The sequence below is a fragment of the Dama dama genome, chromosome 20 (assembly GCF_033118175.1).
Source record: "Dama dama isolate Ldn47 chromosome 20, ASM3311817v1, whole genome shotgun sequence".
NCBI classification, from domain to species: domain Eukaryota; kingdom Metazoa; phylum Chordata; class Mammalia; order Artiodactyla; family Cervidae; genus Dama; species Dama dama.
In genome coordinates this window covers 102,181,231-102,208,301 of record NC_083700.1, presented here as the reverse complement: position 1 = coordinate 102,208,301, position 27,071 = coordinate 102,181,231, and the positions used below count along the sequence as shown (strand labels likewise).

The following is a 27,071-nucleotide window of genomic DNA, read 5'->3' as shown; positions in this document are numbered from 1 at the left end:
TATAGAGAAACTATACCTTCAAACAGTCCATCAGAGGAAGGGAGGGAGAGTAAATTGTTCCTCCATTAATCACAGTTGGCCCTGAAATGAAAGTTACTCAGTTGTGTCTGACTCTTTGTGACCCCATGGACTATACAATCCATGGAATTCTCCAGGCCAGAATACTGGAGTGGGTAGCTGTTCCCATCTCCAGGGGATCTTCCCAACCCAGGGATCGAACCCAGGTCTCCTGCATTGCAGTTGGATTCTTTACCAGCTGTGCCACCAGGGAAGCCTATAGTTGGCCCCACGGGCAGTTAAATCTCTGGTATGGGTTATGTCTCCTGTACATCACTGACCCCTTCAGCAGCTGCTAAGGAAGCCAGATCTCATGCTCTGCGAGGTGGTGTGTCCTCAGGGTCTGCAAAGTGCAAGAGAAGCCAGACTGTCCGTGCTTGCAACTAGTTGGCTTCAGTCAGTGGAACTGCGAGGCCTCACTCAGAGCTGGTCAGCCATGTCTGTGGTTGAGAGGGACCAAGCATCTAATGGTCCGGGAGCCAAATGATGCAGAGAGACTCTGAGGAGGCCCTGGACCAAGGTGTGGGGCTCATGATGACTGCTCAGGGTGGGTCACACACTTACCCCTATGGCTGATGGGGTACGGAGGAGATGCTGTGAGCTCATCCTCCCCCCTCTCTTTTTGGTTCAGATCCTCAGAAAACAGACCCCAAGACAGGGTTAAATGCAAGAAATTCAATACGGAAAACACCTGTGAGAGACAATGGGGGACCAGATCTGAGAGAGACTGGGAGAGGACCACTCAACAGTGAGACAGGTCTGACCCTAAGTGAAGAAGAGAGAAGGCAGGAGTTCTAGGTAGAAGCACCTTAGACTGCAGTGCAGCTCCAGGGAAAGCTTGTGAGGTCACTGAGGAGTCCTTGAGCCAAAGTCGTCCATCAGAAGAGCGTCATTGATCCTAGGCCTGTCCAAAAATCCCCGCTGTGCTCAGTCAGTGGCCAGGAAGTGAGCTTGTGGGAAGTGAGGCATGGGGGTGAAGGGCAATGGATCTCAGAGCGTAGCTGATAGATTTCAGAGCTCGGCAGCTGGGTTGTGAGTACAGTGTCATTACCATTGGAAAGGGCATGGGTACTGAGCAGGCAAGACAATAAGTGTCCATCCCAGAGCTTACAATGTCCCACTCGCCACGCTCTGGAGAAGTCCAGAAATCTTCATCTGGAGACTACTCTACTCCCAGGGGTGAAAGGAGTCACACCATACACCTTCATGTCTCTTGCTCCTCACCTCCGCAATAGCAGATCAACAATCAAGTCCTTCAGTCCTCCATTGGCAACGTCACCTCTGCATTTGTATCTTCCTCCCTCCATGCTCACTGCTATTGATGTGCTCAGGCTCCTGTTAGACCTTGTCCTATGTGGAAGTCTCCAACTGGTCATTCTGCAACCCCACTCCATCCTGTTATTTCTGCCAGATAGCCATTTTGTGTGTTTGTTTTGGTAGCACTGGGTCTTCATTGCGGAGCGTGGGCTTCCTCTAGTTGCAGTGAGCCAGGGCAACTCTTGGTTGCAGCGCATGGGCTTCTCATTGCGACAGCTTCTCTCTTATTGCAGAGCACAGGTTCTAGGTGCCAGGGCTTCGGTTGTTGTAGCACACGAGCTTGGTTGCTCTGCAGCATATGGAATATTCCTGGAGCAGGGATCAAACCCACGTCCCCAGCATTGGCAGGCAGATTCCTATCCACAGACACCACTAGGGAAGCCCCATGTAGTGGTTAAACACAGTTTTGACCATGTCATTCCCATTTGTAAAAGCTTCTATCACTGGGAATGTAAAATGGTATAGCTGCTGTGGAAAACAGTATGGTGGTTCCTCAAAAAATTAAACATAGAATTACCATCTGATCCAGCAATTTCACTTCTGGATATGTACCCTAAAGAGTCAAAAGCAGGAACTCAAACAGATATTTGTACACCAAGTTTCATAGCAGCATTATTCGCAATAATCAAAATACAGAAACAACCCAAACTCCATATCGCCAGATGAATGTATAAGCAAAATATGCTATATACACACAATGAAGTACTATATTCAGCCATAACTAGAGATGAAACTTTGCCTGAAAGGCTATTCGACAAGAGGGCCCAGTCCTCCGGAAGTGTCTCAGGGGTTCGGGTCCACATCTTTAAGCAGTGTGGGCAGGAACAGCATTCAGGAGCAGAATGACAGGGCCTGAGACCAGGGGTGCTCTTTGGCCTGATGGCTGCTGGTTCTGAAGGCGTCCTTGCCCTGATGCCTTCACGTTGGGCTGCTGAGGGGAGCAAATGAAACTGAGAGGCAAGACATAGAGCAGGGCCCTGGTGGCAAGGCCCTTGTCCCCTGTGTGCCTTTGCACCTTCCTCAAGCATGCGTGTTTTCTCTACCCTCCTCTTCCTCCCTCCAAAAAAGAAAGAAATGAAAGTTTGATATGTGCCATACGACATGGCTAAGATCATGGCATCTGGTCCCATCATTTCATGGGAAATAGATGGGGAAACAGCAGAAACAGTGGCTGACTTTATTTTTTGGGGCTCCAAAATCACTGCAGATGGTGATTGCAGCCATGAAATTAAAAGATGCTTACTCCTTGGAAGGAAAGTTATGACCAACCTAGATAGTATATTAAAAAGCAGAGACATTACTTTGCCAACAAAGTTCTGTCTAGTCAAGGCTATGTATTTTCCACTGGTCATGTATGGATGTGAGAGTTGGACTGTGAAGAAAGCTGAGCGCTGAAAAATTGATGCTTTTGAACTGTGGTGTTGGAAAAGACTCTTGAGAGACCCTTGGACTGCAAGGAGATCCAACCAATCCATTCTAAAGGAGATCAGTCCTGGGTGTTCATTGGAAGGACTGATGCTAAAGCTGAAACTCCAATACTTTGGCCACCTCATGCAAAGAGTTACTCATTGGAAAAGACCCTGATGCTGGGAGGGATTGGGGGCAGGAGGAGAAGGGGACGACAGAGGATGAGATGGTTGGATGGCATCACCGACTCAATGGACATGAGTTTGAGTAAACTCCGGGAGTTGGTGATGGACAGGGAGGCCTGGCATACTGCTATTCATGGGGTCGCAAAGAGTCGGACATGACTGAGCGACTGAACTGAACTGAACTGAACTGATATGACATGGATAAAACTTGAACACAATGCTAAGTGAAACATGCCAGACACAAAGGATAAATATTGTATCGGGTTGGCCAAAAAGTTCGTTTGGGTTTCTCTATAACGTCTTGTGGAAAAGCCTGAACGAATTTGTTGGCCAGTCCAATATAATTCCTCTTATATGATATACTTGGAATAGTCAAATTCAAAAGAAGAAAAGAGAACAGGGTTTCCTAGGAGCTGAGGGTGGGGAGGATGGGGAGTTATTGTTTAATGGGCACAGAGTTTCAGCATGGGATGACGAAAAAATTCTGGAGACAAATAGTGGTGACGGTTGTACAATGATGTGAATGTATTTAATGCCAATAAACTGTCCCCTTAAAAGTGATTAAAATGGTAAAAGTAAATAAAAACAAGACTTCCACCACTAAGTTTCCCTAGCAGAAAATAAAACCCAAGAGCCTTAATCTGATCAAAATGTATTTTTCCAGATGATGCTTCTTTCCTTTCATCATCTTATATATTTCCTCCATCAATCCCGCTTCCTATACGTGCTCTAGTGGCCACCTATACATGGCATGCTCTTTCCATAATTCTACACATTTTTGAAATGTCACATCCTCACAAATCTTTCCTGAATTCTTCCCATTGTTTCATACTAAGTGGAAGTAATCTCTTCCTTTTTGAACTCTCACAACATGTGAATTATATCTTTAGCACTTACTGCTCTTCTTTGAGATCAAAGATGGCATCTAATGAGATAGAGGGGTGTAGCTTAAGGTATTCTAGAGAGGTCTCTCTATAGTTTTAACACTTTAGGGAATCTACCATCATCTCAGAACTGGGCCTGGGTCTTGCCAACTCAGAAGTCAGGTTTTAATAATAAGCACAGAGTGGAACCATCTCCCAGGAGGGCTCATATATTCTCTCAGTTCACAAAAATGGATAATTACATACACCAGTTTCTAGCAGATTAATTTACAATGAAAAATGCAATTATCAAGAGAACTGGGATCCTCTAGGTGGTAGCTCACTAAATTCTGTCCCAGAGACAGGACATTTGCTAGGTGAGCACAGAATAACACCAGGAAAGCATATTGATCTTAAGAAGCATTTCTTAGCTGAGGCACCCAGAGATAATTCACCCACTGCAGGGATGACATGGACAAGAAAATCTTAATGCCCAGGTCAGTTTGACTGAGACAGGGCTTAGAGGGACAACATTAGTGCTTGTCTCTGCCTTGTTTTCAGTTGTCATGTCTGAGTAAGTCCTTAGTTCACGGAATCTCTCTCCAAATAGGATACAGAACTATTGTTTGACTGAATAGTCTCCAAATATGGTACAGAATGGTTGGCTGACAAGATTGATTAGGCTTCTATTAAATTTCGATCATATCTGCCTTGAGATTCCTCTCATATGAACTGGATCCCCGTTTGGTTTATTTTTGATCATGTTTGTAGATAAGCTCTTGGCTTACCCCTGAGTGTGTGCACGTGTTATGTGTGTGTGCGCTCAGTCGTGTCCCACTGTTTGCGACTAGTGTACTGTAGCCCGCCAGGTTCCTCTACCATTTCCCAGTCAAGAACACTGGAGCGGTTGCCATTTACTCCTCCAGGGGATCTTTAAGACTCCAGGGTTGAACCTAAGTCTCTTCAATCTCCTGCACTGGCAGGCGGATTCTTACCACTGAGTCACCTGGCTTTCAGAGCTGTGTTTGCCAGTTTAGGCTAGCTAAGTTATGCTGCAATAACAAACAACTAAAACCATCTCAGTAGCTTATGACAAAGGTTTATTTCTTATGTTACATGTCATGTGTGTCAGCTGTGTCTCTGCACATCTTCATTCTGGGACCAAACCTGGAAAAGTAGCCCTATTTGGAACGTGATCCTCTCATGACTGAGAAAAAAACACGGTGGCATCATGAGATGGCTCATACATTTCTGCTCAGAAGTGGATCAAGCTATTTCTACTCACATTTCGTTGACCAAAACAAAGTCAAGCTTGATGACATTAGGGTGAGAAGTTCTAGGGACAGGCCAGATAGGGAGGGTTTTGTTTGTTTATTGGCTGTGCTGGGTCTTCATGGCTGCACAAGGGCTTTCTTCAGTTGGGGCTACTCTCTGGTTGCGGTTTACCAGCCTCGCACTGTGGTGGCTTCTCTTCTTGTGAAGCACGGGGTCCTTATTTGTGGCACCCAGGCTTAACTGTTCCATGGCATGTGGGATATTCCCAGACCAGGGATGGAATCTGTGTCCCCTGCACTGGCAGGCAGATTCTCAACTGCTGGAGCACCAGTGAAGTCCCTGAGGGAGAGTTTTAGCAAAGGAGGGGCAGAGAATATTGATAACCACAGTCTATATAGCAAGGACTAATATTCAGGCTGTATGTATTAGTGTGACTGTTACCAGTTATAAATATTAACTGTTAAAATACTGAAATACTTTCGTACTAGTTGGTAAATAGCTGCAGTTCCAAGTCTCCTGATAACTCGCCCCCCTGGGACCTACTACCCACAAACTGGCAACTGAAAACTTAACATCAAGCATAGAAGGTATCTCCAGGACCCTTCCTGGACTTCACACCTGGTAGATCAGCGCTTGAACACTTGCTGTTGTTTAATGTTTACTATCGTCCTCGGATAATTTCTTCTACTATGTAGATTTTTGTTAGTTTAATTCTGAGGGCAACCTGATTTCCATGCTCCCAGAGGGAAATTGGCTACAGCCCCTACATACTGTCAATGTTTGCTTAGCCACTAAGTCGTGCCCAACTCTTTGTGATCCATGGACAGTGGCCCACCAGGCTCCTGTGTCCATGGGATTTCCCCAGGCAAGAACACTGGAGTGGGTGGCCATGCCCTCTCCCAGGGGATCTTCCCCACCCAGGGATCAAACCCACGACTCCTGCATAGGCAGGTGGATTCTTTACTGCTAAGCCACTAGGGAAGCCCATCTACTGTCAATACTTAAATATAATAATGATCACTAATAATACTAATTTGTGTTGCCCCCTGAACATTTTTACTTCTCTTTCATAAGCATAGTATATGTAAAAACTGCTCAATGAATATTTGTAGAAAGACTTACCTAGCTTTTCCCCATTAGCTAAGCTTCTTTATCTCAACACACTATTTCTTGAGTCTGTTTTTAATTTTTATGCCATTTCTCATGTCTGAAAATATCATTATCGCTACTTTGAAATACTTTTGCACCACTCTCCCTTAAACTGTTTCATTCAATATCCCGGACACTCCCAGGAGGTAGGAATTACATCACTTTATAGATGAAGAAATCAACAAGACTCAGTGAATTCAACTGTCTTGTAACTAGTTAGATTTTATTTATTCATCAAATATTTATTGAGTGCATGAAGTGAGATTTATTAAGGCTGGATTTGAGAACAATTTTCCTGAATTCAAGTCAAGGGTTTATATTCCACTATTCTCAACAACTTTATCACTAGGGTAATAAACTCAAAGGAAGGAAATAATAATAGTGTATTGATTTTATTGTTGAGGACCTCTGCAAAACAAGTCTCAGAAAAGTCATTTGTAAACTTCAAGATAACTACCAGCAAAAGCAGTCTTATTTGTGCTTGCAACCTAGTGCACACTGTTTTATTGTGGATGATTCTACTCAATGTATATTTGATGTATTTATATACAGATTTGGGAACTATTCAAACTGAGTTTCGCCACTAACCAGCTGCGGAGCCTTCATTAAGTTATTTAACATTTTGGCGGTTCAACTTCATCACCAGTAAAACAGAAATAATGCTAATGCCTTCGGACTAAGTAGTTGTGGAGATGAAAGCGGTGAAGTATGAAAACGAATTCTGGTTACAGTTCAGTTTCCAGTTGTTTTTAAACAAGTTTTAATTCTGCATTCAAGTGACAAAAACAATGTGCATATAGACGTGAAGTTACAAGGTGACCATTCTAGGAGACTGCTGTTCTTTATTTTGAAGTATATCTTTACAGTTTTAAATCCCCTTTTACAGTGCTGGCAGCTGTCTTCTTTAACGGCGCGCTCAATCTGGCATTCTCCATGCCGCCCTCCATCCTCCAGCTGTTACCTCCTAAATTAAAAAAAAAAAAAACACCCCAAAAAACTATCTATTCACTTAGATCTTAGAACTCAAAAGCGTGCGTACCATAGCAGAGGTCCACAAAGACTGAACACGCTATCTATGACTCCGCTAGGTGCCTCTGGATCCTCTAAAGGGGGCGGGGTCAGATGGCTCAAGCCTCACCAAGTCGTCGCCCCTTCTCAATTCTCGCGAGACTTCAAGCAACTAAGCTTCTGCGCATTAAAAACACTAAGAGCCAAGGCGCCAAGGGGGAGGGGAAGCGGGGGGAGACGGTGTAAACGGCGTGGCCGCCATCTTGTTTGTACCCCGGCTTAGCGCGCGCTCCGTTCTCCGTGACGCACGCTTCCCCCTCCCCTCCGTCGTGCCCAGGCCTCTGCATTGCCCGACTCCGCCGGAGCGCGGGGGCGGCTCCTGCTCTTCCCTGGACTTCTGAGCCGAGGCGTGTGAGTGTGCGGGAGCGTCCGCGGGAGGGAGGGGGAGAGGTGAGCGGCGGCCGCGGGGGGAGGGGCGGCGCTTCCCGCCTTCGGCGGAGACCTCACTTCCCTCGCGTGGCTACTGCTGTAGTTCGGTCCGGCCTGCCCACCGCCATGTTGTGCTCTCTCTGGGCCCGCCGCCGTCGCGCTTGTGGGGTCCGTGCGCCTTGTCGGCCCGGCCCGCGGGCTTTCTCCCATTGGCGGAAGGCGACGGCGGGGGGGCTCGCTCGTGATTGGTCGGTGGCGGGGAGGCCGAGGACCTGGCACGTTATTGGTCGCGCTGGCTCCGGCCTAGGGGTTGTCAGGGAATCAGAGGCTGTGGGGAAGCAGGCGTCTTGGTTTCGGGCTGCTGGGCGATGACCAGTTACAGCGCAGGCGTGGGGTGGAGGTTGGGGGCGAGCCTAGAGGCCTTAAGCCGGGAGAGAGGGTGATGTCTGGCGAGTACTTAAGGAGTATCCTATGCGTGGCTGGGAGTGGGAGGCACTCCAAATTCCAGAGGTGCCCTCCGTGGAACGTGCATGGCCTGGGATAGGGGCGTGTAAGCCACAAGGGTGCCAGGCTTGGAAACGCTGAAACCTGAGTTACAGGTTAAGAGGATCTTTGAGATCCAGGGGTGCTAGACTTGGAGTATAACACAGGGAATGACCCTGATGTCCACAGATGACAAATCTGAGAGCATGGTATAGAAAGAGAGGGCATCAGGGCCCTAGAGACATATCCGATGAACAATAGGATCAGATCAGGAATTTTGCTAGAGAGTGCCAGTGCTGAAATACAGGTTTTGGTGAAACCCTGGAGTTCGTAGTTCCCAGGTCGGGGCTGTGGTTATGGTGTGAGGAGGAAGTAAACAAATCAGGCTGAGAGGGAGGCAATCTATTGGATAGGTGTGCTTGTTCTTAATAACAGAATGCCCAGCCTAGGGGGCACAGCATTTAATAGTGACAGATCTGTAGGAGTGAAAAAGTAGAAGCATTTGGGGAAACATTTTCAGATTTGGGAATCATATTAAGAGACTATTTATAGATGATGGGGTCTCAGGACCTTGCTGCTAGTTTTAGGTGTTCTATAAGAAGTTTTGTGGCTTAGACAGTAAAGAATCTGCCTGCAGTACGGAGACCCAGGTTCGATCCCTGGATTGGGAAGATCCCCTGTAGAACGGAATGGCAACCCACTCCAGTATTCTTGCCTAGAGAATTCCATGGATAGAGGAGCTTGGTGGGCTACAGTCCATGGGGTCACAAAGAGACCAGCACAACTGAGTGACTAACACACACATGTAGTTTTACTGCTCTAGGAAAGTTACAGATCGGCTCAGTTTCCAAGTTTCCAAAGTTACTGTTTATAGCAGATATCAGATACTTGGCAATTGTTTGTTTGAAAGGATGTTGTTAGGTTCCTCTTTAGTGGAATAGCGCTTGACGGATCCTGGGTCTTGGTGCATTTATTTCCTTTTATATATGTCTAAAAAGCACACCCACCCTTATACACACTAAAAGAAAATTTTTTTTCATAAGCAGCCTGGAGCGAAAATAAGCTAGTGCATAGCATCTTGCATCTTGTCTTATGTAACAGGGTTTGTCAACTCTGTGTGTTTCATATATCAAAAAGTTCTTTTTTAAATTGAGAATTGTTAAAAAGAGTCAGCTTGTTGGGGGTATGTTCCTTCTTCTTTGAATTGTAGTAACTTGGATTGTATTACGTTTGTTCCTCAGGTTTGGAGATCATGGAAACACATTTGTTAAACCTCTGTTTTTCTAACTTGTTTTTCCTTGTCTATTTTAGGTGGTTCTTTCAACTTTAGATAGATACATTTCTGTTTTCAAGAAACTCCTGTGATTTTCACATTTCTCAGTTTTTTGTGAATGCAACTAAAATTTCAAGACAGAAGGGGAAAGTAGTAGAGGAAGGGGATTGACATTTTGGAATACATTTAACACATTTCCTGTTAAGTAGACATTATCATCCTCATGTTGCAGATGAGAAAATTGAAGGTCAGAGAGGTTACGTAGCTTCTCCAGTGTTACTCAGTGATTGAGCTGGGATTAAAATTCAAGTCACCTGATGTCAAAGCGTGTGTTACCTGCTGTGTCTTGCTATCAGCATAAACCTGACGTCAAAACTCCCAGGTAGTTTTACATTTCACAGTGGATCATTTTTCCTTGACTTCTGGATGTTAGGGATGTATTGAGTGGGAGAATTTGAATAAGAATTTGTATTTATTTGAATAATTACAATAAGAGTTTGTTGTACTGTTCAGACCAAAACAGTCAATGTTAAAGAATGTTAACATTGTTAACATTAAATGTTAAATGTTAAAGAATGATAGCCATATAGAATATTGTGTCTTCAATTAGGTGTTTAAATTGTATCCCTTAGTTTCTATTGTGAAGGGAGAGATTTACATAGTAAACTGCCGGAGTTTTTCTGAACCCAGGTAGGTAATAGGGGAAATATGTGCAGAAAGTTTAAGAATCTGCATTCTTAAAACCAGGCTTCAAAATATTGTTGCTATCGACTTTCTATATATGGAAATGATTAATGCCAAGCAGTGAGGAACTACCAAGTACATAGCATAAAGAGCTCACTGGTGAACTTTTTCCAACATCACCATTCTTTAGCACATTTGTCTCCAAACATTGGGACCTATCAAAAAACCTAGTGCCTTCTTCAGACTGGGGTGATTGTAGGATATTCTTATCCTCAATGGCATGTAAATTAAAACTGGATACAACAGAATATTTGCAATTCCAATTTTTCAAGGAAACATTTAAATTCAGGTTTCAAATGAATTGGAAGTCTTATATAATTAGGTGAGGGTCCCCTCCCTCATGCTTATAATGACATTGCAGTGTGGAAGGTGAGTGTCGAAAGTATGAGGGCAGATAGGACGCCATGCATTTGTACATTGGTCATCTCAGCTTCATTTGGCTGAGGCATCAAGTGAATCAAATATGAAGACTGTTAAGACATCCATAACCTAGTCTCTTTTAGCAAATCTGGACAAGTTTACAAGGACAGGCATATACATATATCATTTTTATTCAGCAAGCATTTCTTGGTGGTAGCTCTTCAGCACCAGTACATCTTTCTGCATTCGCCTCCATACCTTCTACATTGTGTGTGTGTGTGTGTGTGTGTGTGTGTGTGTGTGTGTGTGTGTGTGTGTGTGTGTGTGTGTGCGCGCGCGCGCGCGCACACGTCTCACACGCTGTGTCACTTCAGTCATGTTTGACTCTTTGAGTCTGTGGACTGTAGCCCCCCAGGCTCCTGTCTATGGGATTCTCCAGGCAAGAATACGGGAGTGGGTTGCTATGCCCTCCAGGGGATCTTCCTGAACCAGGGATCGAACCTGCTTCTCTTAAGTCTCCTGTATTGGGAGGCCGGTTCTTTACCACTAGCTCCACCTGGGAAGCCCTACATTCTACATTAACCCATGGCCAATCGCTGGGCCTTGTTATCATTTGGAATTAACTACCCTAGAAATCTTGAACTCCCAGGAGGTCTGAGTTTATACTAAAACCTGTGAACATCAGCTTTGTCTTCTAAGCAGAAATCATACTAATACTTGGTGTGTGTGTGTTAGTCGCTCAGTCGTATCCAACTCTTTGCGACCCCATGGACTGTACCTGCCAGGTCCCTCTGTTCTTGGAATTCTCCAGGCAAGAGTACTGGAGTGGGTTGCCATTTCCTTCTCCAGGGAAAGAGGAGGCTGTATGATTGTAAATGTCCAACCTGGAGCCCCTCTCTTACCTCAGGGCCATAGTGTGTGCTGTATGCCTGGTTGCTCAGTCATGGCCAGCTCTTTGCGACCCCATGGACTATAGCCCACCAGACTTCTTTGTCCGTGGTATTCTCCAGGCAAGAATATGGAAGTGGGTTGCTACTCTCTTCTCCAGGGGATCTTCCCAACCCAGGGATCAAACTTGGGTCTCCTGCATGACAGGCAGATTCTTTACCATCTGAGCCACCAGATAAGCCATGGTTGGTGTCTTTTTGAGGCAGTTTTGAAATTTCTTAGTTCAGAGGTACTGAGCCACTAAAGCCATATGAGTAAAATTCAGGAATGTCATGAAAAGTGAAGTGAAGTCGTTTAGTCGTGTCCGACTCTTTGCGACCCCGTGGACTGTACAGCCCACCAGGCTTCTCTGTCCGTGGGATTCTCCAGGCAAGAATACTGAAGTGGGTTGCCATTTCCTTGCTGCCTTTTATTCATTGCTTTTACATTGAACCAACAAGGGTCTAAATAATATGTTTTATCCTCACATAGTGTGAGATAGGTACTATCACCCTAATTTTTACATAAGGAAACTGAAGGGTTGAATAATTTGCTCAGGATCACGCAGCAAGTAAGTGGCAGAGACCAGATTTAAGCATAAGTCTTTAACTTTTTTTTTAATTGAAACTTTTTTCAAAGTTATTTATTTTTGTTGCTATGGGAGGGCTTCTCTCTAGTGGCGGTGTGCGGGCTCTCAGTGCGCAGGCTCAGGAGTTTCAGTAGTTGTGGTGCAGGGGCTTAGGTAACCCATGGCGTGTGGGATCTTCCTAGACCAGGGATCAAACCCATGTCCCCTGCACTGGCAGGCGGACTCTACCACTGGACCGCCAGGGAAGTCCTAGTCTATAACTCTTAATTCTAACACAATTAGTGGTGCCCTTACTCTTAGAAAGTGTTCTAGTGACTCCTTAGAATATTAGGGGAAAAAGAAAAACTCTTGCATCTTAGCTCAGGAAGTGGCCTTTGGTTCTTTGGGGCACACCCCTTTGTCCTAAAGTCCTGAAAAGTGTGGTGACCTTGATAAGGTCATTTCTGTGCCAGGGTAGAGCCAAGTCTCCTAGTCACTGGATTCCCAGGCCACTGCTTATTCTGCTGGACAGCATTCCCTCGCCTGTGGAAGCACTGATTTGATGGCAGAGATGACTTTTAAGAAACCTACTGTATTTTGACAAGTGTGCCTCAGTCACAGGAGGGAGAGTAGCAGAGAACATTATTAAGGTCACAGATGACCTTCCTGAGGTTCATTCCAGCCTCAGGCATACAACCTAAGAACATTCCTTAGCCAGCACTTTCCCATTCCGTTTCTTGTGCCCAAAGCAAACTGCGAGTTATCTGATGTCTTAGTCTCTCTTTTCATTTTGTTTGTTTGGTTTTGCATGCGTGTACTGTGACTAGTTAGGAAGGCTACAAGGTCATTTTAGTATTTTCCCACAGAGGCTCAAAGCACCTAATATAATATTAATAGGTTAATTGTAGGAGGAAATGGCTTTAAAATACCTTGGCCAAAGAAAGAGTGTCTTTGGGAGGGCCGCTGTAGCTGCTGACCTTGGAGTCTGACCTAGGAAAGAATTCTTCTCTGTAAGGTATTTACCCTCTGTGGAGCTAGGGGTCAGATTCTTAACCTGTCTGAGCCTTAGTTTCTTCCTATGTAAAGTTGTGGTTAATAGTAATACCTGTCTTACAGAGTACTTAATGAAAAATGAATACAGTAGCATATGGTAGGTGCCTGTCACTGAATGGGCCTTAATGAGTGAAAGAACACAGTAATTTCTTTTTGAGAATAGTGTAAAATCTGCCTGACAGCCAATTAGAGCTTCCTTGATGAGGAGGCTTGTAATTATCTGCTCTGTTATGTACCATAGGATTTCTACATGGTGGGGGGATGGGGTGGGGCAAGCATTTGACATGAAAGAAATAGTCTGATTTAGTTGTGCCGTTGTGATTTAGGAGCTGATTTCTAGTGGACTGCTGTGAGGTCAGTATTACTTACAAATGCACAAAGTTGTAGGATCATTTGTTTCAGTGTTAAAGTGAAATCACTCAGTCGTGTCCTACTCTTTGGGACCCTATGGGCTGTAGCCTACCAGGCTACTCCGTCCACGGGGTTCTCCAGGCAAGAGTATTGGAGTGGGCTGCCATTTCCTTCTCCAGGGGATCTTCCCCACCCAGGGATCGAACCGAGGTCTCCCGCCTTGCAGGCAGACGCTTTTACCCTCTGAGCCACCAGAGAAGCCTGTTTCAGTGTTAGGTTGTCTCCTAGTCCCCTCTGTTAATCCCCAGGTGCTGAGTGGTCATGGTTCTTATGAGAAGAAAGTGTTTTCATATTTGCCAAAGAGTAATGGTTGTTAAAATCAGAACAACCAGTTTTATCATTATGTCCAGAAAGAGACTTGCATTATATTCATTTAAAATTTTTTCTAATTGTAGAAATAGTTGAAGTAGGACTGTCAGCTTGATTTGTAGTCACCTGGGTAACATTTTCTTTAAAGTAAGCAGAAAGACAACATTGTAGAATGGTTCAGGAAAAAAATCTCCCTGCCTGCAGAAATTTTTGCCAGGTTGCAAAATTTGCTGCACCCTTTCCACAGTTCAGTCACTCAGTCATGTCTGACACTGCGACCCCATGGACTGCAGCACGCCAGGCTTCGCTTCCCTGTCCATCACCAACTCCCAGAGCTTGCTCAAACTCATGTCCATCGAGTAGGTGATGCCATCCAACCATTTTATCCTTCATCGTCCCCTTCTCCTCCTGCCCCCAATCCCTCCCAGCATCAAGGTCTTTTCCAGTGAGACAACTCTTCGCATGAGTTGGCCACAGTAGTGGAGTTTCAGCTTCAGGATCAGCCCTTCCAATGAATATTCAGGACTGATCTCCTTCAGAATGGCCTGGTTGGATCTCCTTGCAGTCCAAGGGACTCTCAAGAGTCTTCTCCAACACCACAGTTCAGGAGCATCAGTTCTTCGGCGCTCAGCTTTCTTTACTTCTCCATGTTCTAATTGCTGGTTCTAGTTGTCTCCATGCTCAGCTTTCTTTACTTCTCCATTTACCCTTTCCACACTTATCCGTGTTTTAGCTGTGATGCACCTGATAGCCGCAAGGCTACCTCTGTGCTCATTTTCAGCGTGGGAGTTGTATTTTTCCATTTTTCATTTTCGTTTAAGTTCTTACTTGTCTGCAGGTTTCATTTAAATCCATTGTACTTTCTTTTATACAGTAAGTGCTTTCTCATGGATAAACTTAAGGTGCAGTTTAGACAGAGGGACTGGTCTAACCTTTGCATTTGAATGTTTCCAGTAGAAAAGGTTTAAATTAAGGTTCAAATCTCTATGTTCAAGGTACATAAGATATCCTATTTAAATGAACACCCTCCATTTAAAATCGACAGTATATTGTTATAAATCAGATTCAAGAATTATTCTTAAACACATTCATGAATATAAGCTAAAATAGTGATCTTGAGCAATGCTTCAATAGTGCTTCAGTGACTCACAGGAAATTATACTGGCGTGTAGAGTATTTTATATCTTATCATTGCCTTACATTTGTTAGAGTTACTGAGGGTTTTCAGAGTCCCTAGTTACTGTTAACCCTGTCCTCAGGAGCTGCAAGTTTTCCATTGCTGTGTCTGTATGAAGTGGGATTCTTTGCCCAGTATTAAGAAAACATATCCCGTCACCTGTGGCATGATCTGTCCATTTAAAAGAGAAAAAAGAAAGTACATGCTATCTCCACAGTTGAACATTTTTGTTTTTCTTAAGTCTCTCAAAAATTATTATTGTACCCTGAAGGTAAGTAGCTTAGAATTTGCTCATTATCAAATGACAAAGTTGGGGCCTATTTAAAAGCAAAGCATACTTGGTTGGCAATTATTTGAGAGGCAGAGGATTGCTATTTATGGTGATATTTAGTGTCATTGTCATGAAAAAAGGAAATGCCATAATGTGTGTAAAACTCCCAACCGTTTTGGAAGATGGTCAGAATAGACTTGCCTGTAGTCTTCTTTTCATTCCACTAAAATTTGTAAGTTGGCCTAGAGCAGCATTTCCCAAACTGTTTCACTGAACATTAGTTCTTACACAATGCTAGTAAGTATCCTCTGGGGGTGAAAAAAGGATCCTTGACAAAATAATGGCCAAAGGCATTTCTTTTCTATATAATTAGTATTGAGAATGTTTGTGCTCATGTACAGCTCTTCAAGAGAAAGAATACAGTATGCAGTGTTTCTTGAACTTATTGGGCCATGAAACCCTGTTTGTGAGAACACTTGATCAGCATTTCATGTTATGATGGGTGTGGAGTAGAGCCCAGTTGAGCAGTTCTGGTATAAAGAGTTTATGAATAAAAAATGAATCCTTTGTATAGGTTAGCTGGGCCAGTAGTGGGAAAGGACTTCTCTGGGAACTTACATGTTTCCAGACTAACATAGACTCTTAGGGATTATGTGATTTCAAAGATCATCTAGTCCCATTGCCAGTAGCAGTATTAACAGAAGCAGTCTCCGTCTTTTGGAGCACTTACTGTTCATCAGGCACTGTGTTATTCTCCATGCATCGTTAACCACTGGTCTCTCTAGAGTAGTTTACCATCCGTTGGTCTTCATTATGCTTTGGAGAATATAATTTATTCTTAAAACACAAATAATTGAGAATTTATGATCCACCTGTGGTCTCACCTATTAGGTTTATTTTATTCATTTGTTTGTTGACCAGCCCTTTACTGAGCACCAGCACCATGTTCCTTATTCTAATGATGTTACCGTTGCTCAGAATGTTTCTGGGACTTCTTTGGAGATTCTCTTCAGAACATCTGTCAGATTTTTTGAAAAATGTGTTGACATACTTTTTTTTTTTTTTTTTTTTACTTGAAGGTGATTTTGATTTGGAAAATAGCTAATAGTTTTTCAGGACCAAGTCAGGTGAAAAATAAGAGTCTGAAGTTACAGTCTGGCAGCCCTCAATTTTCTTTGATCTGCTTATAATTTTTAAAAAAAAATTAAACTTGAAAATGTGAAGATTTATCATTTAAAACAATCGGGTTTCCTTTTTTTCTAAACCAAACAAAATAATACTACTCATGAAGCCGTTCCAAGGGTTCTGGAAGAGATAATGAGGGTAGTGACGCAAGGAATCGGCGTAGTGGATGTTCTCTGTGATGCTAGTTACAATATTTTAAAATTGAAGGTATCCCTGGTGGTCCAGTGGTTAAGAGTAAAATTGAAGACATTGAAATTATCCATTAATATGGGACTCATTAAAAATTATATCCATTCAGTGGAATGTCATTCAATTATTAGAAGGGATGTAGGTCTTTATTTGATAGGGGAAATTATTCACATTATTTAAATGAAAAGATTACAAAACTTTATGGATTATCTAATTTGGGGGAACTAACTTAACCTCATATCTCATTTACATAAGAAAAGCTTTTAAAAGTATATAACCCAAAATACTAATGCTGCTTGATTCTGGCTACTTGGATTAAAGGTGTTCTTTGAAAAAAAAAAAAAAAAAAAATTCAGTCCCACGAACCTATAACAGCATCAGTGCAAAACTGCTATATATGTCCATTTCATCAGCTTTGTGTATAATAAGGCACACAACAAATTTAATAGTCAAATGAAAATGGCTTTGTTTGCCCATCTCAACACATGAAAAGTTCATTTTTCTCTAGATGTTCTCGTCTCTGATATTTCCTGGGACCCTGGGTTTACTTACTAGTCCAAAGGGGCCAATTCAGGACGCCATCAATGAAATGTTCAGGCTGCTGTAGAGCCCAGTTTCTTTGCTGCTGTTTTTGCTTCTGCTGGAATACCGTGTAACCTCCAAGATCAAGTCATCTGGGTACTGAGCAAGACCCTCTCCTTAGCAGGCATTGTCATGGTGGTTGAGACCAGCTGCTGCCGTGACTCTGGTTCTTTAGTCATTCTTCAGGATGCTATATCAGGAGTTGTGCTAGCTTCAACTTTTTGTGTGTCCAGGATCTGGCTTTTGCTTCTTTTATTGAATCTGAAGCTGTCACTGCGATGGGCCAGCATTCCCCCATGACCCTCATCAGTTGGAGCTGAGTAGTAACTGCTCCCCTCCCCTCTTTTTTGGCTGTGCTGCATGGCTTGTGGGATCTTAGTTCCCCAACCCTGGATCGAACCCAGGGCCCCCCGCAGTGAAAGTGCCAAGTCCTAACCACTGAACCACCAGGCACTTCCCCAGGAGCTGCCCGTTTGGATGAGGTGTGCACTCTCCAGTTCCCCTCAATCCCCATTACTCCTTATTATTTCATTGACACTATGGCCAGGTTCAGTTCAGTTCATTCACTCAGTCGTCTCCGACTCTTTGCAAGCCCATGAACCGCAGCACGCCAGGCTTCCCTGTCCATCACCAACTCCCGGAGTCTACCCAAACTCATGTCCATTGAGTCAGTGATGCCGTCTAACCATCTCATCCTCTGTCATCCCCTTCTCCTCCTGCCTTCAATCTTTCCCAACATCAGGGTCTTTTCAAATGAGTCAGCTCTTAGCATCAGGTGGCCAAAATACTGCAGTTTCAGCTTCAACATCAGTTCTTCCAGTGAACACCCAGGACTGATTTCCTTTACTGGTTGGATCTCCTTGCAGTCCAAGGGACTCTCAAGAGTCTTCTCCAACACCACAGTTCAAAAGCATCAATTCTTTGGCTCTCAGCTTTCTTTATAGTCCAACTCTCACAACCACACTTGACTACTGGAAAAAACATAGCCTTGACTAGATGGACCTTTGTGGACAAAGTAATGTCTGCTTTTTAATATGCTGTCTAGGTTGGTCATAGCTTTTCTTCTAAGGAGCAAGTGTCTTTTAATTTCGTGGCTGCAATCACCATCTGCAGTGAATTTGGAGCCCCAAAAAATAAAGTCAGCCACTGTTTCCCCATCTAATTGCCATGAAGTGATGGGACCAGATGCCATTATCTTAATTTTCTGAATGTTGAGCTTTAAACCAACTTTTTCACTCTGCTCTTTCACTTTCATCAAGAGGCTCTTTAGTTCTTCTTCACTTTCTGCCATAAGGGTGGTGTCATGTGCATATCTGAGGGTATTGATATCTCTCCCGGCAGTCTTGATTACAGCTTGTGCTTCATCCAGCCCAGCGTTTCTCATGATGTACTCTGCATGTAAGTTAAATAAACAGGGTGACAATATACAGCCTTGACGTACTCCTTTTCCTATTTGGAACCAGTCTTAGGCCAGGTTAGGGTTTGATTTATATCTCTGTTCTGAGCACCAAGGATATATGTAGATATAAATGAGACACAGTTGCTGCCTTCAAGAAGTCCTTGTCTGGTAATAGAGATGTGGTAAAAAGTAATTCAGTATGTGATAGGTTCTGTAGTCAAGTGTATATTTAAATATTAACTGAGCACCTACCACAAGCCAGGTATTAATGCTGAGTGCTGTAACTCATCTCAAATTTAAGCCTTAGCACTTCTGTGAGTTGGTGTTACTTTTTTAATTTCCATTTTACACTTGAGGCAGTGATCTCAGAGATGGTTAAGTAACTTGGCCAAGGTTATAAAGCTGGTAAGTAGGTAATTGTGATTTAAAATCAGTTTTCTGACTAAGAGCATCAATTCCCACCCTGCCTTCTTTGGAAGCATTAAAGTTTGACCCATGTAACCAGATGCACCGGTTTTTATCTTAGGGTGTTTTTAGGGCAAGATGATGCAATTGTCTGGTGAGAGGCTCCTGAGATGCAGGACTGGGGAAGAATGTGAGTTAGAATTGCAGAGGCTCTTGGTCCACAGTAATGATAAGCTAGAGAAAGCTATCCTGAGTGAGACTGCAGATGGAAATTCTAGGGTAATTTGAGTTCTCTTCCCACTTGTTGTTAAGTCATGTCTGACTCTTTTGAGACCCTATGGACTGTAGCCTGCCAAGCTCCTGTGTCCATGGGATTTCCCAGGCAAGAATACTGGAGTGGGTTGCCATTTCCTTCTCCAGTGGATATTCCCAACCCAGGGATGGAACCCACGTCTCCTGCATTGACAAGTGGATTCTTTACCACTGAGCCACCTGGTAAACCCCCACTGGTGGCTTGAATTCTACTAAGGTGACTGTTGATGTGAAATAGGGATTGAAGTGTTTTCTTGCAAACTGCCAAGAACTAATAAAAACTATGCCAAAGACCGTCACAAAGTATCAAGGGGCATGTTTGGTTTAATCTGGTGCATCAAAAGCAGAGTCAGAGGGTAGACTTTTGGAACAATAACCAGACCTCAGCCGGGATTGGTGGTGAAAAGCGTGGATTTCCAGAATAAAGCTGGGGAAGATTTTTAGTAGCAGCTGGTAGTCCTCCTACACTGCCCTTTATGGCTCAGGAGTTGCTTTCTGCAGGGTTGCAGGGTATGCTGGAGATAAAAAAGACATTCTTTCTTAGTAGCTTTGGGGCCTTAAGGAGCTAGGCCTTTCTGAACTTTAACCCCTATGTAAAACAAGGAATTTAGATTGGGTGACCTTTAGTATTTTCCCTTTTTTTTTTTTTAAATGCTTGTTCAGACACAGTACAGTATACCTTACATATGCTGGCTCATTTAATTCTTAGAGTGATACAGATGGTGATAGCCATATGTTACTGATAAGGAAACTGAGGCTTAGGGTTAGTCTAGTGTCATACAGTTACTAAGTAGAGGAATGTGAATTTGAAACTAGCTGTTTCTGATTCCCAGGTGTTTAGTTGTTTTGATGTGAATAAGCATATTCTTCTGCTTCCCACCCCTCAAAGCAGCTTTTTTGCTTCCTTGCAGCTGACCTGACCCCCAGTCTTATGAGGTTAAGCGAGGCTCTAGTGTGAATAAGGCACACAACAGGCCTGTTGGCCTTCTGCCTTCTCTTCCAAAGTTGGTAACTATTCAGGATCTAAACTTTTCAGAAAAGAACTGCAATACCTCTTAACTCTGTGTAGCTTCAGGAATCGTCCCACAGTGCACTCTGTTAGCGTAACTATGCCCTTATTTAGATGCTGTAGTGAAATTGCCATGCAGTTCTTTAATATTTTAATGTATAATGTTTTTAATGATTTAGTTGTTTCTAGTCCTTATAAATTATACATGTGATTTGCTACTGGTTAAATGTTTCTAGTGGTTTAGCAATAAAATTTGTATCAAATTATGGAGTGCTGTTTGTCAGATACTTAACTGGATCTCTAACCAACAGATGAAATTAAACATCAATCAGATTCCTAATTTTTAAATTAATGAAGTTGGATGTGATGACTAATGCTATCTATGCATACAGTCAGCCTCTATCTGTGTATACTGAACTCACAAATACAGAGGGTCAACAGTATTGCACCATCTAATATAAAGGGCTCGATCATCCTCAGCTGACATTTAGTAAATGCGGGGGCTCCTGGAACCAGTCTCCCGTAGATACCAATGAAAGACTGTAAATGTGACCCCTGAGGATCTCCTTGGACTCAGGCCTGGGGTGCTTCACGTCTTGGTAAGCACTGTAGTGCCGTGGCAAGGCTACCACCCTGGTTGGGCCCCGAGTTTAAATCCTGGATGAATGGCTGGGGGCCAGTTGCTTAACGTCTCTGCACCTCACTCTTTCTCTAAGAGAACTTCGCATGGCAAAGTGATTGGACCGTCCGCCTTGCTTCATCTTCAGGAAACTGCTGGATCTCTGCATATGTCTATAATGACCTCTTATGTAAAATTGAGGAATTTCTAGAAAGGATCTCATCTGTCTGGCAAAACAGTTGTGTTGTTTAGTCCTGAGATATTTTGTTTTTATGAGAGGAAGTAAATCTAAGGAGATCGTTAAAGGACTCAGGTAATAGTGAGATGTTTCTATTTGAATACTTTTAAAAAATGGTAACTGATTTTCACCATATTAGGAGGCTTCTCGTAAAACATAAATAGTTGGGCACGTAATCCATAACACATCCTTGACCACCACTGGTAAACTTTAGTACCCAGAATGTCTTCAGTAACCACGATACTTAAAATTCATCAGCCCTGCTGCTTATTCTTAAAAAATGTGGTAGAAAAGTTTATCCTCTTGATATCAAAACTCTGTTATATTGAAAGCTTATCAGCAATATTTTGTAACCACCCTAAATAAATTAGTTAACCCATCAAACTATATTGTTTTAAACAGTATATTCACTAATGTTCACTCTTTGCCAGTTTTCTCCCCCTTTGTCATTATATTTTTCTCTTGGGTTCCTGGTGGACTTTCTGAAAATACCATTGTCCCTGTCACTAACTTCACACATTATCACAGAATTTTTATATTTAGATTCATTTGCATTTCAAAATAAAGTGATTTGTCCTGGTACTAATGTGTGCTTTTGAAATTACCATGGACATAATGACAGATGCCTTTTTGGAAATCTTGCAGACTGTTCTATGCAGACCATGGATATCACTCTTTGTTACTTTAAAGAAGCTGTATTTTCTTTGGAGCCATTGGATTTAGCCCACCGAGTTTTCTTTTTCTTCTTCTGTTAATGCTCAGCAGAGAGCTGAAGATAGTTAAGCCACAACTTTCCAACCTTGTGCACATTGCTTTTCTGGTTTACTGCCATAGGATCCTGTAGCAGTATCTTACAGACATCTTTGATAGCCAATCAGATGCAGTTAAATTACCTTAAATTTTTTTAAATGGAACTCTGACAGCCAATAAGAAATCCTTTGGGTGGGAACTGTAACAACCCTTTCGGGTGATTTTAAGAACACTTCTAAAATTTCAGAATCTTCTGTTTTGGAAGCACATGTGGCCCTAGTGCATCTGCTCTGTGCATTTGCCAGGCATTTTGAAGCTTTAAGTTCCTTGTAGTTTGAAGTCTGGATCTGACCCCTGTTCTGCTTCTCAAGGTAACTTTAAAACAGGAAGTGTGCAAAGGAGGTAACTGATGACGTGAGCAGCCAATCATGGCTTTGTGTTCTTAGCTGATAAAGCAGCTCAACCAATGGGACCACTCTGGAGGCAAGGTTTGGTGTCAAATAGCATGCTAGATTGAATGCCTTTGACTGTTAAAGTGGAAGGAGGCTGCAAGGCTTCATTGGAGCCTCGGAGTTTTTCACTGAGGCAGGGGTCAGCTGAAAGACAAAGAAAAATGGCGAATAGTTTGCTGGGGGGGTGGGGGGACAGCTGTTCGGGCTTTCACTGGAGTGGACATTCCAGACTCAGGTTTCTGCATCTCCTGCTGCCTTTTGTTTCCTCCGTCCTTTTGAGGGGGGAGGGATAGGAGTGACTTAAATTCTCCCTGTCCGAGGAGATATAAATAACTACATGTAAAATTAATGCAGTTCCCGGTAAGTTTAATTCTTTGTTTTGTGTTAAAATGGTAGAAACTGTTTAGCTTCAGAGAGTGTGGACAAGTTGCACTGTTTCAGAAAATGGCCACTTTACATTCCATGCATACCTTTTGGTGCACCTAGAATACCTTGCTCTGTTTAGATTTTGCATGCCCTTCAACTAGGATTTCTTTTCCTAGTTGAGGATTGACTAGAGCAGGTACGTGAAGGAAGGCTAATCATTTTTCAGGGGTGCACAGAAGCAAAGCACTTTCTCTTTGCTTTCGGTAAACTTAACTGTTTTCCAAATAATTTTCCTTTGTTCAAGTGCACTGAACCTTTCCTATAGAATAAGCTGAGTTGTTGTGAGACTCTTTCTGTTTCCTTGCACTTTGTTGACATTTGTGTTTTCAGAGGTGGAAGTAGCACCATTGCTGTTCTAAATTTGTGTGAAAATATGATTTGCACTGGGATGCAGGTTCTAATGGTAAAGGCCCACATGCCAGTGTGAAATTCTCCCATAACTTTCTTGATTTACCTGTCTGCTTCTGCGTTCTAATAAGTACCAGTTAATGAACAGCCTTTGTTTTAAAATGCACATTTTAGCTTAGAATGCCGGTTAGAAACACCTCCACTATGTTGGCAGTGACAGGAACAAATCTTTTTCCACCAGTTTCACACATTTTGTTAGGTGTTGATTTGGTTCCTTAAAATGATGTGAGCAGAATGCTTTTCATTTTCTATATGAAATCTTTAAAATCCTAATTTTACCTACAGTTTGTGAATAGGAAAGTTAAGGGTATAGTCGCCCTGTCTTTTGCCCTTGGTTCCCCCCCCGACCCCCTTCAGGGATATGAAACTAATGTAGGTTGCTGGCTAATCGGTAACCAGCCTGTTCTTGTGACTAGTGAAATCTTCCATCTTATGTACTAAGATCTGTAAGACACTTGATTCCAAAAAGCAATTCTTTGTTTTCTTTATTTGAAAATATGGAATGAAGGTCATTGGAACATTTCTGCAGCAGACTTAGTATGGAGCAGTGAACCGGCAGCACTCAGCCTCTGGGTAGGGAAAAGGAGCAGACCCTATTAGAGAAGTTTGGAGGCTGCTAGTTTGCCTTCCCCTTGAATAAAGGATTTACCTGAGAGAATTGATGGGGGTTTAGGTTTTGGGCTCTTGGAATTGGAGTGGTATAGCAGTCAAAGTTGCTAGATACAGGCCTCTGTCGTTGCTCGGAAAAGTGACCTTGAAAAACTGCCGAGGAGTTGAAAGATTGAAGGACAAAGTTTGTTTATGCAGATTTTGGACCGAAAAGCTTCTATTTAAGATGAAAAGAAGCTGTACTTCTGATGTTCAAGTCCAGTGGTTAGTAGGGTTATGTTATAGATTCCGATTAGGAGTTTTTCAAGCAATACAGCAGTGAGGCTGTGTTCATTTTTCTCTCACACTCTTCTTCATTCCCTCCCCCCAGCAAAAAAATTTTAAATCCTTCTGGTATGATGGTTGAGTGGACTGCCTAACATTCAGAATTCCTTGCATGCTACCTTGTCTTCTATGTAATCTAGAGGATTCTTAGTGAAGAATGGTATTTCAGGAGTTCAAAGTAGTTATGTTTGTGAAACTTCTTTTGGGAAATTGGAATGCTTATGGTAAGAAAACAGTCCTTCTTTACGGAAAAAAAAAAAGGCAAACGGTCATTCTGAGAAGTTAAGTCCTAAGAGAAAGGAGTACGTGTTAAAGATTATGTTTTAACAGATTGTTATTTTAGTTTACATTTGTTTTTTTACAAGTCATTGATTTATATGTTACCAGTTACTCCAGTTTTTAATATGGGATTTAAAAAACAGTTGTAGATACTGAATGACCCTACTGGTCCTGGGAGAAGGCCTGGAGCTGGGGAGGCAGAAGGTAAGTGGCTCACAGTGTGAGGCCTAGGTAAAACCCTTTTTTAACTTAAGAACTTTGTGGATTTAGCTTCTTGGAAAGATACTACCTCTAGCCTGGGTCCTTAACCTTTTTAGGGTCATGGTCCCTGAGAATCTGACCTACTGCCTGAGAAAGTGCACATAGACATGCCTATGCAGAGCCCCTGGTGACTAAGATATTTTCCAGTATATGTTGAATGGTGTTACTATGATCTCATTTAACACTTTAGCCAGATAAATGTTTCCTAGAGAAATGAAGAAAACTCTGCTTCCATAAGGCACAGAGACCTAGAGCTAACTATAACTTAGGTTGAGAGGTGGGTGCATGTGTAGAGGAGAGGCTTAAATGGGATCTGAGGTTTGGATATTTATTAACTCTGATTACAGTATTTGAGGCAGCATAGTGTATTAGCACAAGCAGGAGATGGTGTGTTCTGCTATCACCAGCTTTGTGAGCTTGGGCAAGTCAGCCATTTAGTGTCAGCTTCCTCACATGTAAAAATGGAACCTAAAAATAGCGCCTTCCTATTTAGTGGTGAGTCTCAAATAAGATCATGTATGTCAGAGTGCTTTGTAAACTGTGAAGTGCTGCATAAATGTTAGTTGTTACTAATCCAAACATGGGTTAAATGCTTATGGAGATAGATGTGGCATCAAAGAAAATGCTATTATTTTAATATGTTTACAAAACAGTTTGTTTAAACCTGACACATCTCTTTGTAAACTGGCTTCACATGCCTTCACCTGCATATTCCTGTTTATGCTTATAGGACCCCATGTAATACAGACATTGAGACCATCAAACATTCCTTTACCAAGATTCCTATGGAAGAATTTTAACTCTTTTGTCAAAAATCAAGGATATCTTAGAGCAAGATGAAATGAGAATGCTGATTTTTTAAAACCCTTGTTAGATTTAGGGACCTCTCAGAATAAACACTGCAAACCTGTTCTAATCGTATATTAAGATTTGCAGTATAATTCAGGTAAGTTGTAATAGTTGCAGATGTTTAACAGGAAGGGGTTACACTTTTAGTTTGTGCACCAAATATTTATAAAGTAAACGGGAGCCACTTTTCGTTTGCTTAGTGGTCATATGATCTCTTTTATGTCAGTTTTCAAACTTGTAAGCTAGTGAATGTTCGGATGAAGACTTAAAAAAATATACTTGGTCTCATCAAAATATAAATGCGGGAATAAATTTCTCACAGTTAATACCTATTGTAAGATACAATTCCAGGGTAAATGGTGGGAACTCATGGGATTTTCTTTCTCACCCATTTTACATGCCTGGTGTCATCTATTTTTAGGCCCCCCCCCCCCAGGGGGGGCGGGGTGGGGGTGGGTGGTGGTGGATGGTTTATAATCTATTTGATTTCCGGTCCTGTTAAGTCACTTCCTCTCAGGCATGGTCAGTCAGCATTGATGTCTGCCTCCTTTCTGTGCACCGAAAGAGTCATTTTTATGAAATAAGGTTTGGCAAAATTGGCATTGACCCTACAAATAAAATTCTAGTTTCAGGGATGTGTATGTTTGAAGATAGCAATCATGGTCACTGGGAACTTTTTGTTCTTAAAAGAAGACCGGGATCTCCTTTTAAAGAAGCAGTGTACTTTCGTGGAGGCTTCAGTAACCCAAAAGGCACTTTTAGAGCAAATCACTCATACATGGTCTTCTTCATGACAGACATTATTTTTGCCTGTCCCTATTCCCAATGAAATATGCATACAGAGTGTGTATACTCTTAAGTTATCACAGTGAAAATTATTTAGGGATCTAGCCTGATTCCCTTCTTGTGAAGTGGGAAAGTTGAGGTCCAGGGAGGTTAGTTGTCTTAGTCTTTCAGCTTTTTAGTAAGTGGTCAGAGATTGAACTCCAGCTCAGTTCATTCAATGTTTCTTTTATTCCTCTAGGTTGTTATTACTTACTATGTTTCATATTTGTCTTCCTTTTGGGTACATCTGTACAGGGTTGCTGTTTGAATACAGAAGGAACAGAGAGAAAATGGACCATGGAAGACGTTCAGAAGTCTTCATGTGGAGTCTGTCGGTTAAGAAAGTCTGCTGTGGCAGCAGACTTACTGTCGTTTTGGGATCTGAAGATCTCTGGCCTCAGTTAGTTTCTTATTCAGAAGGCTGAGAGTCAGCTGGGAAGCTAATGGTACCCACCTGGTTGAACTGTCCCAGAGAGCAGGGTCTCTTCTATGCATTCTTTTCATTGCAAGGAAGTAAAGGTACACAAATACAATGCCTGCATGCCAGTTAGTTTTGTTGTTATTGTTAACACACCTCAAGAACATGCTAATCCCCAAACAAGTTTGGGCCTGGTTCTTCAAGTGGTTCCTTAAAGCCAGCCAGTATGTAATAAACAAAGATCCTAGGATATTTTTAAGCATTTG

General features: G+C 42.6%; 1 protein-coding gene across 4 annotated transcripts in view; it reads left to right on the top strand.

Moving 5' to 3' along the window:
• The first annotated feature begins 7,455 nt into the window (after positions 1 to 7,455).
• Positions 7,456 to 27,071, top strand: part of NFYC (nuclear transcription factor Y subunit gamma) — a 62,368-nt gene continuing 42,752 nt past the window's right edge. The window contains exons 1-2 of one of the 4 annotated variants that reach the window (XM_061122258.1): positions 22,666 to 22,766; positions 24,596 to 24,656. The gene's annotated coding sequence lies outside the window, so the exon portion shown is untranslated. Of the gene's footprint in view, positions 7,673 to 22,665; positions 22,767 to 24,595; positions 24,657 to 27,071 lie in introns of those variants that run through there. The other 3 variants (XM_061122257.1, XM_061122256.1, XM_061122259.1) reach the window with 3 other exon arrangements.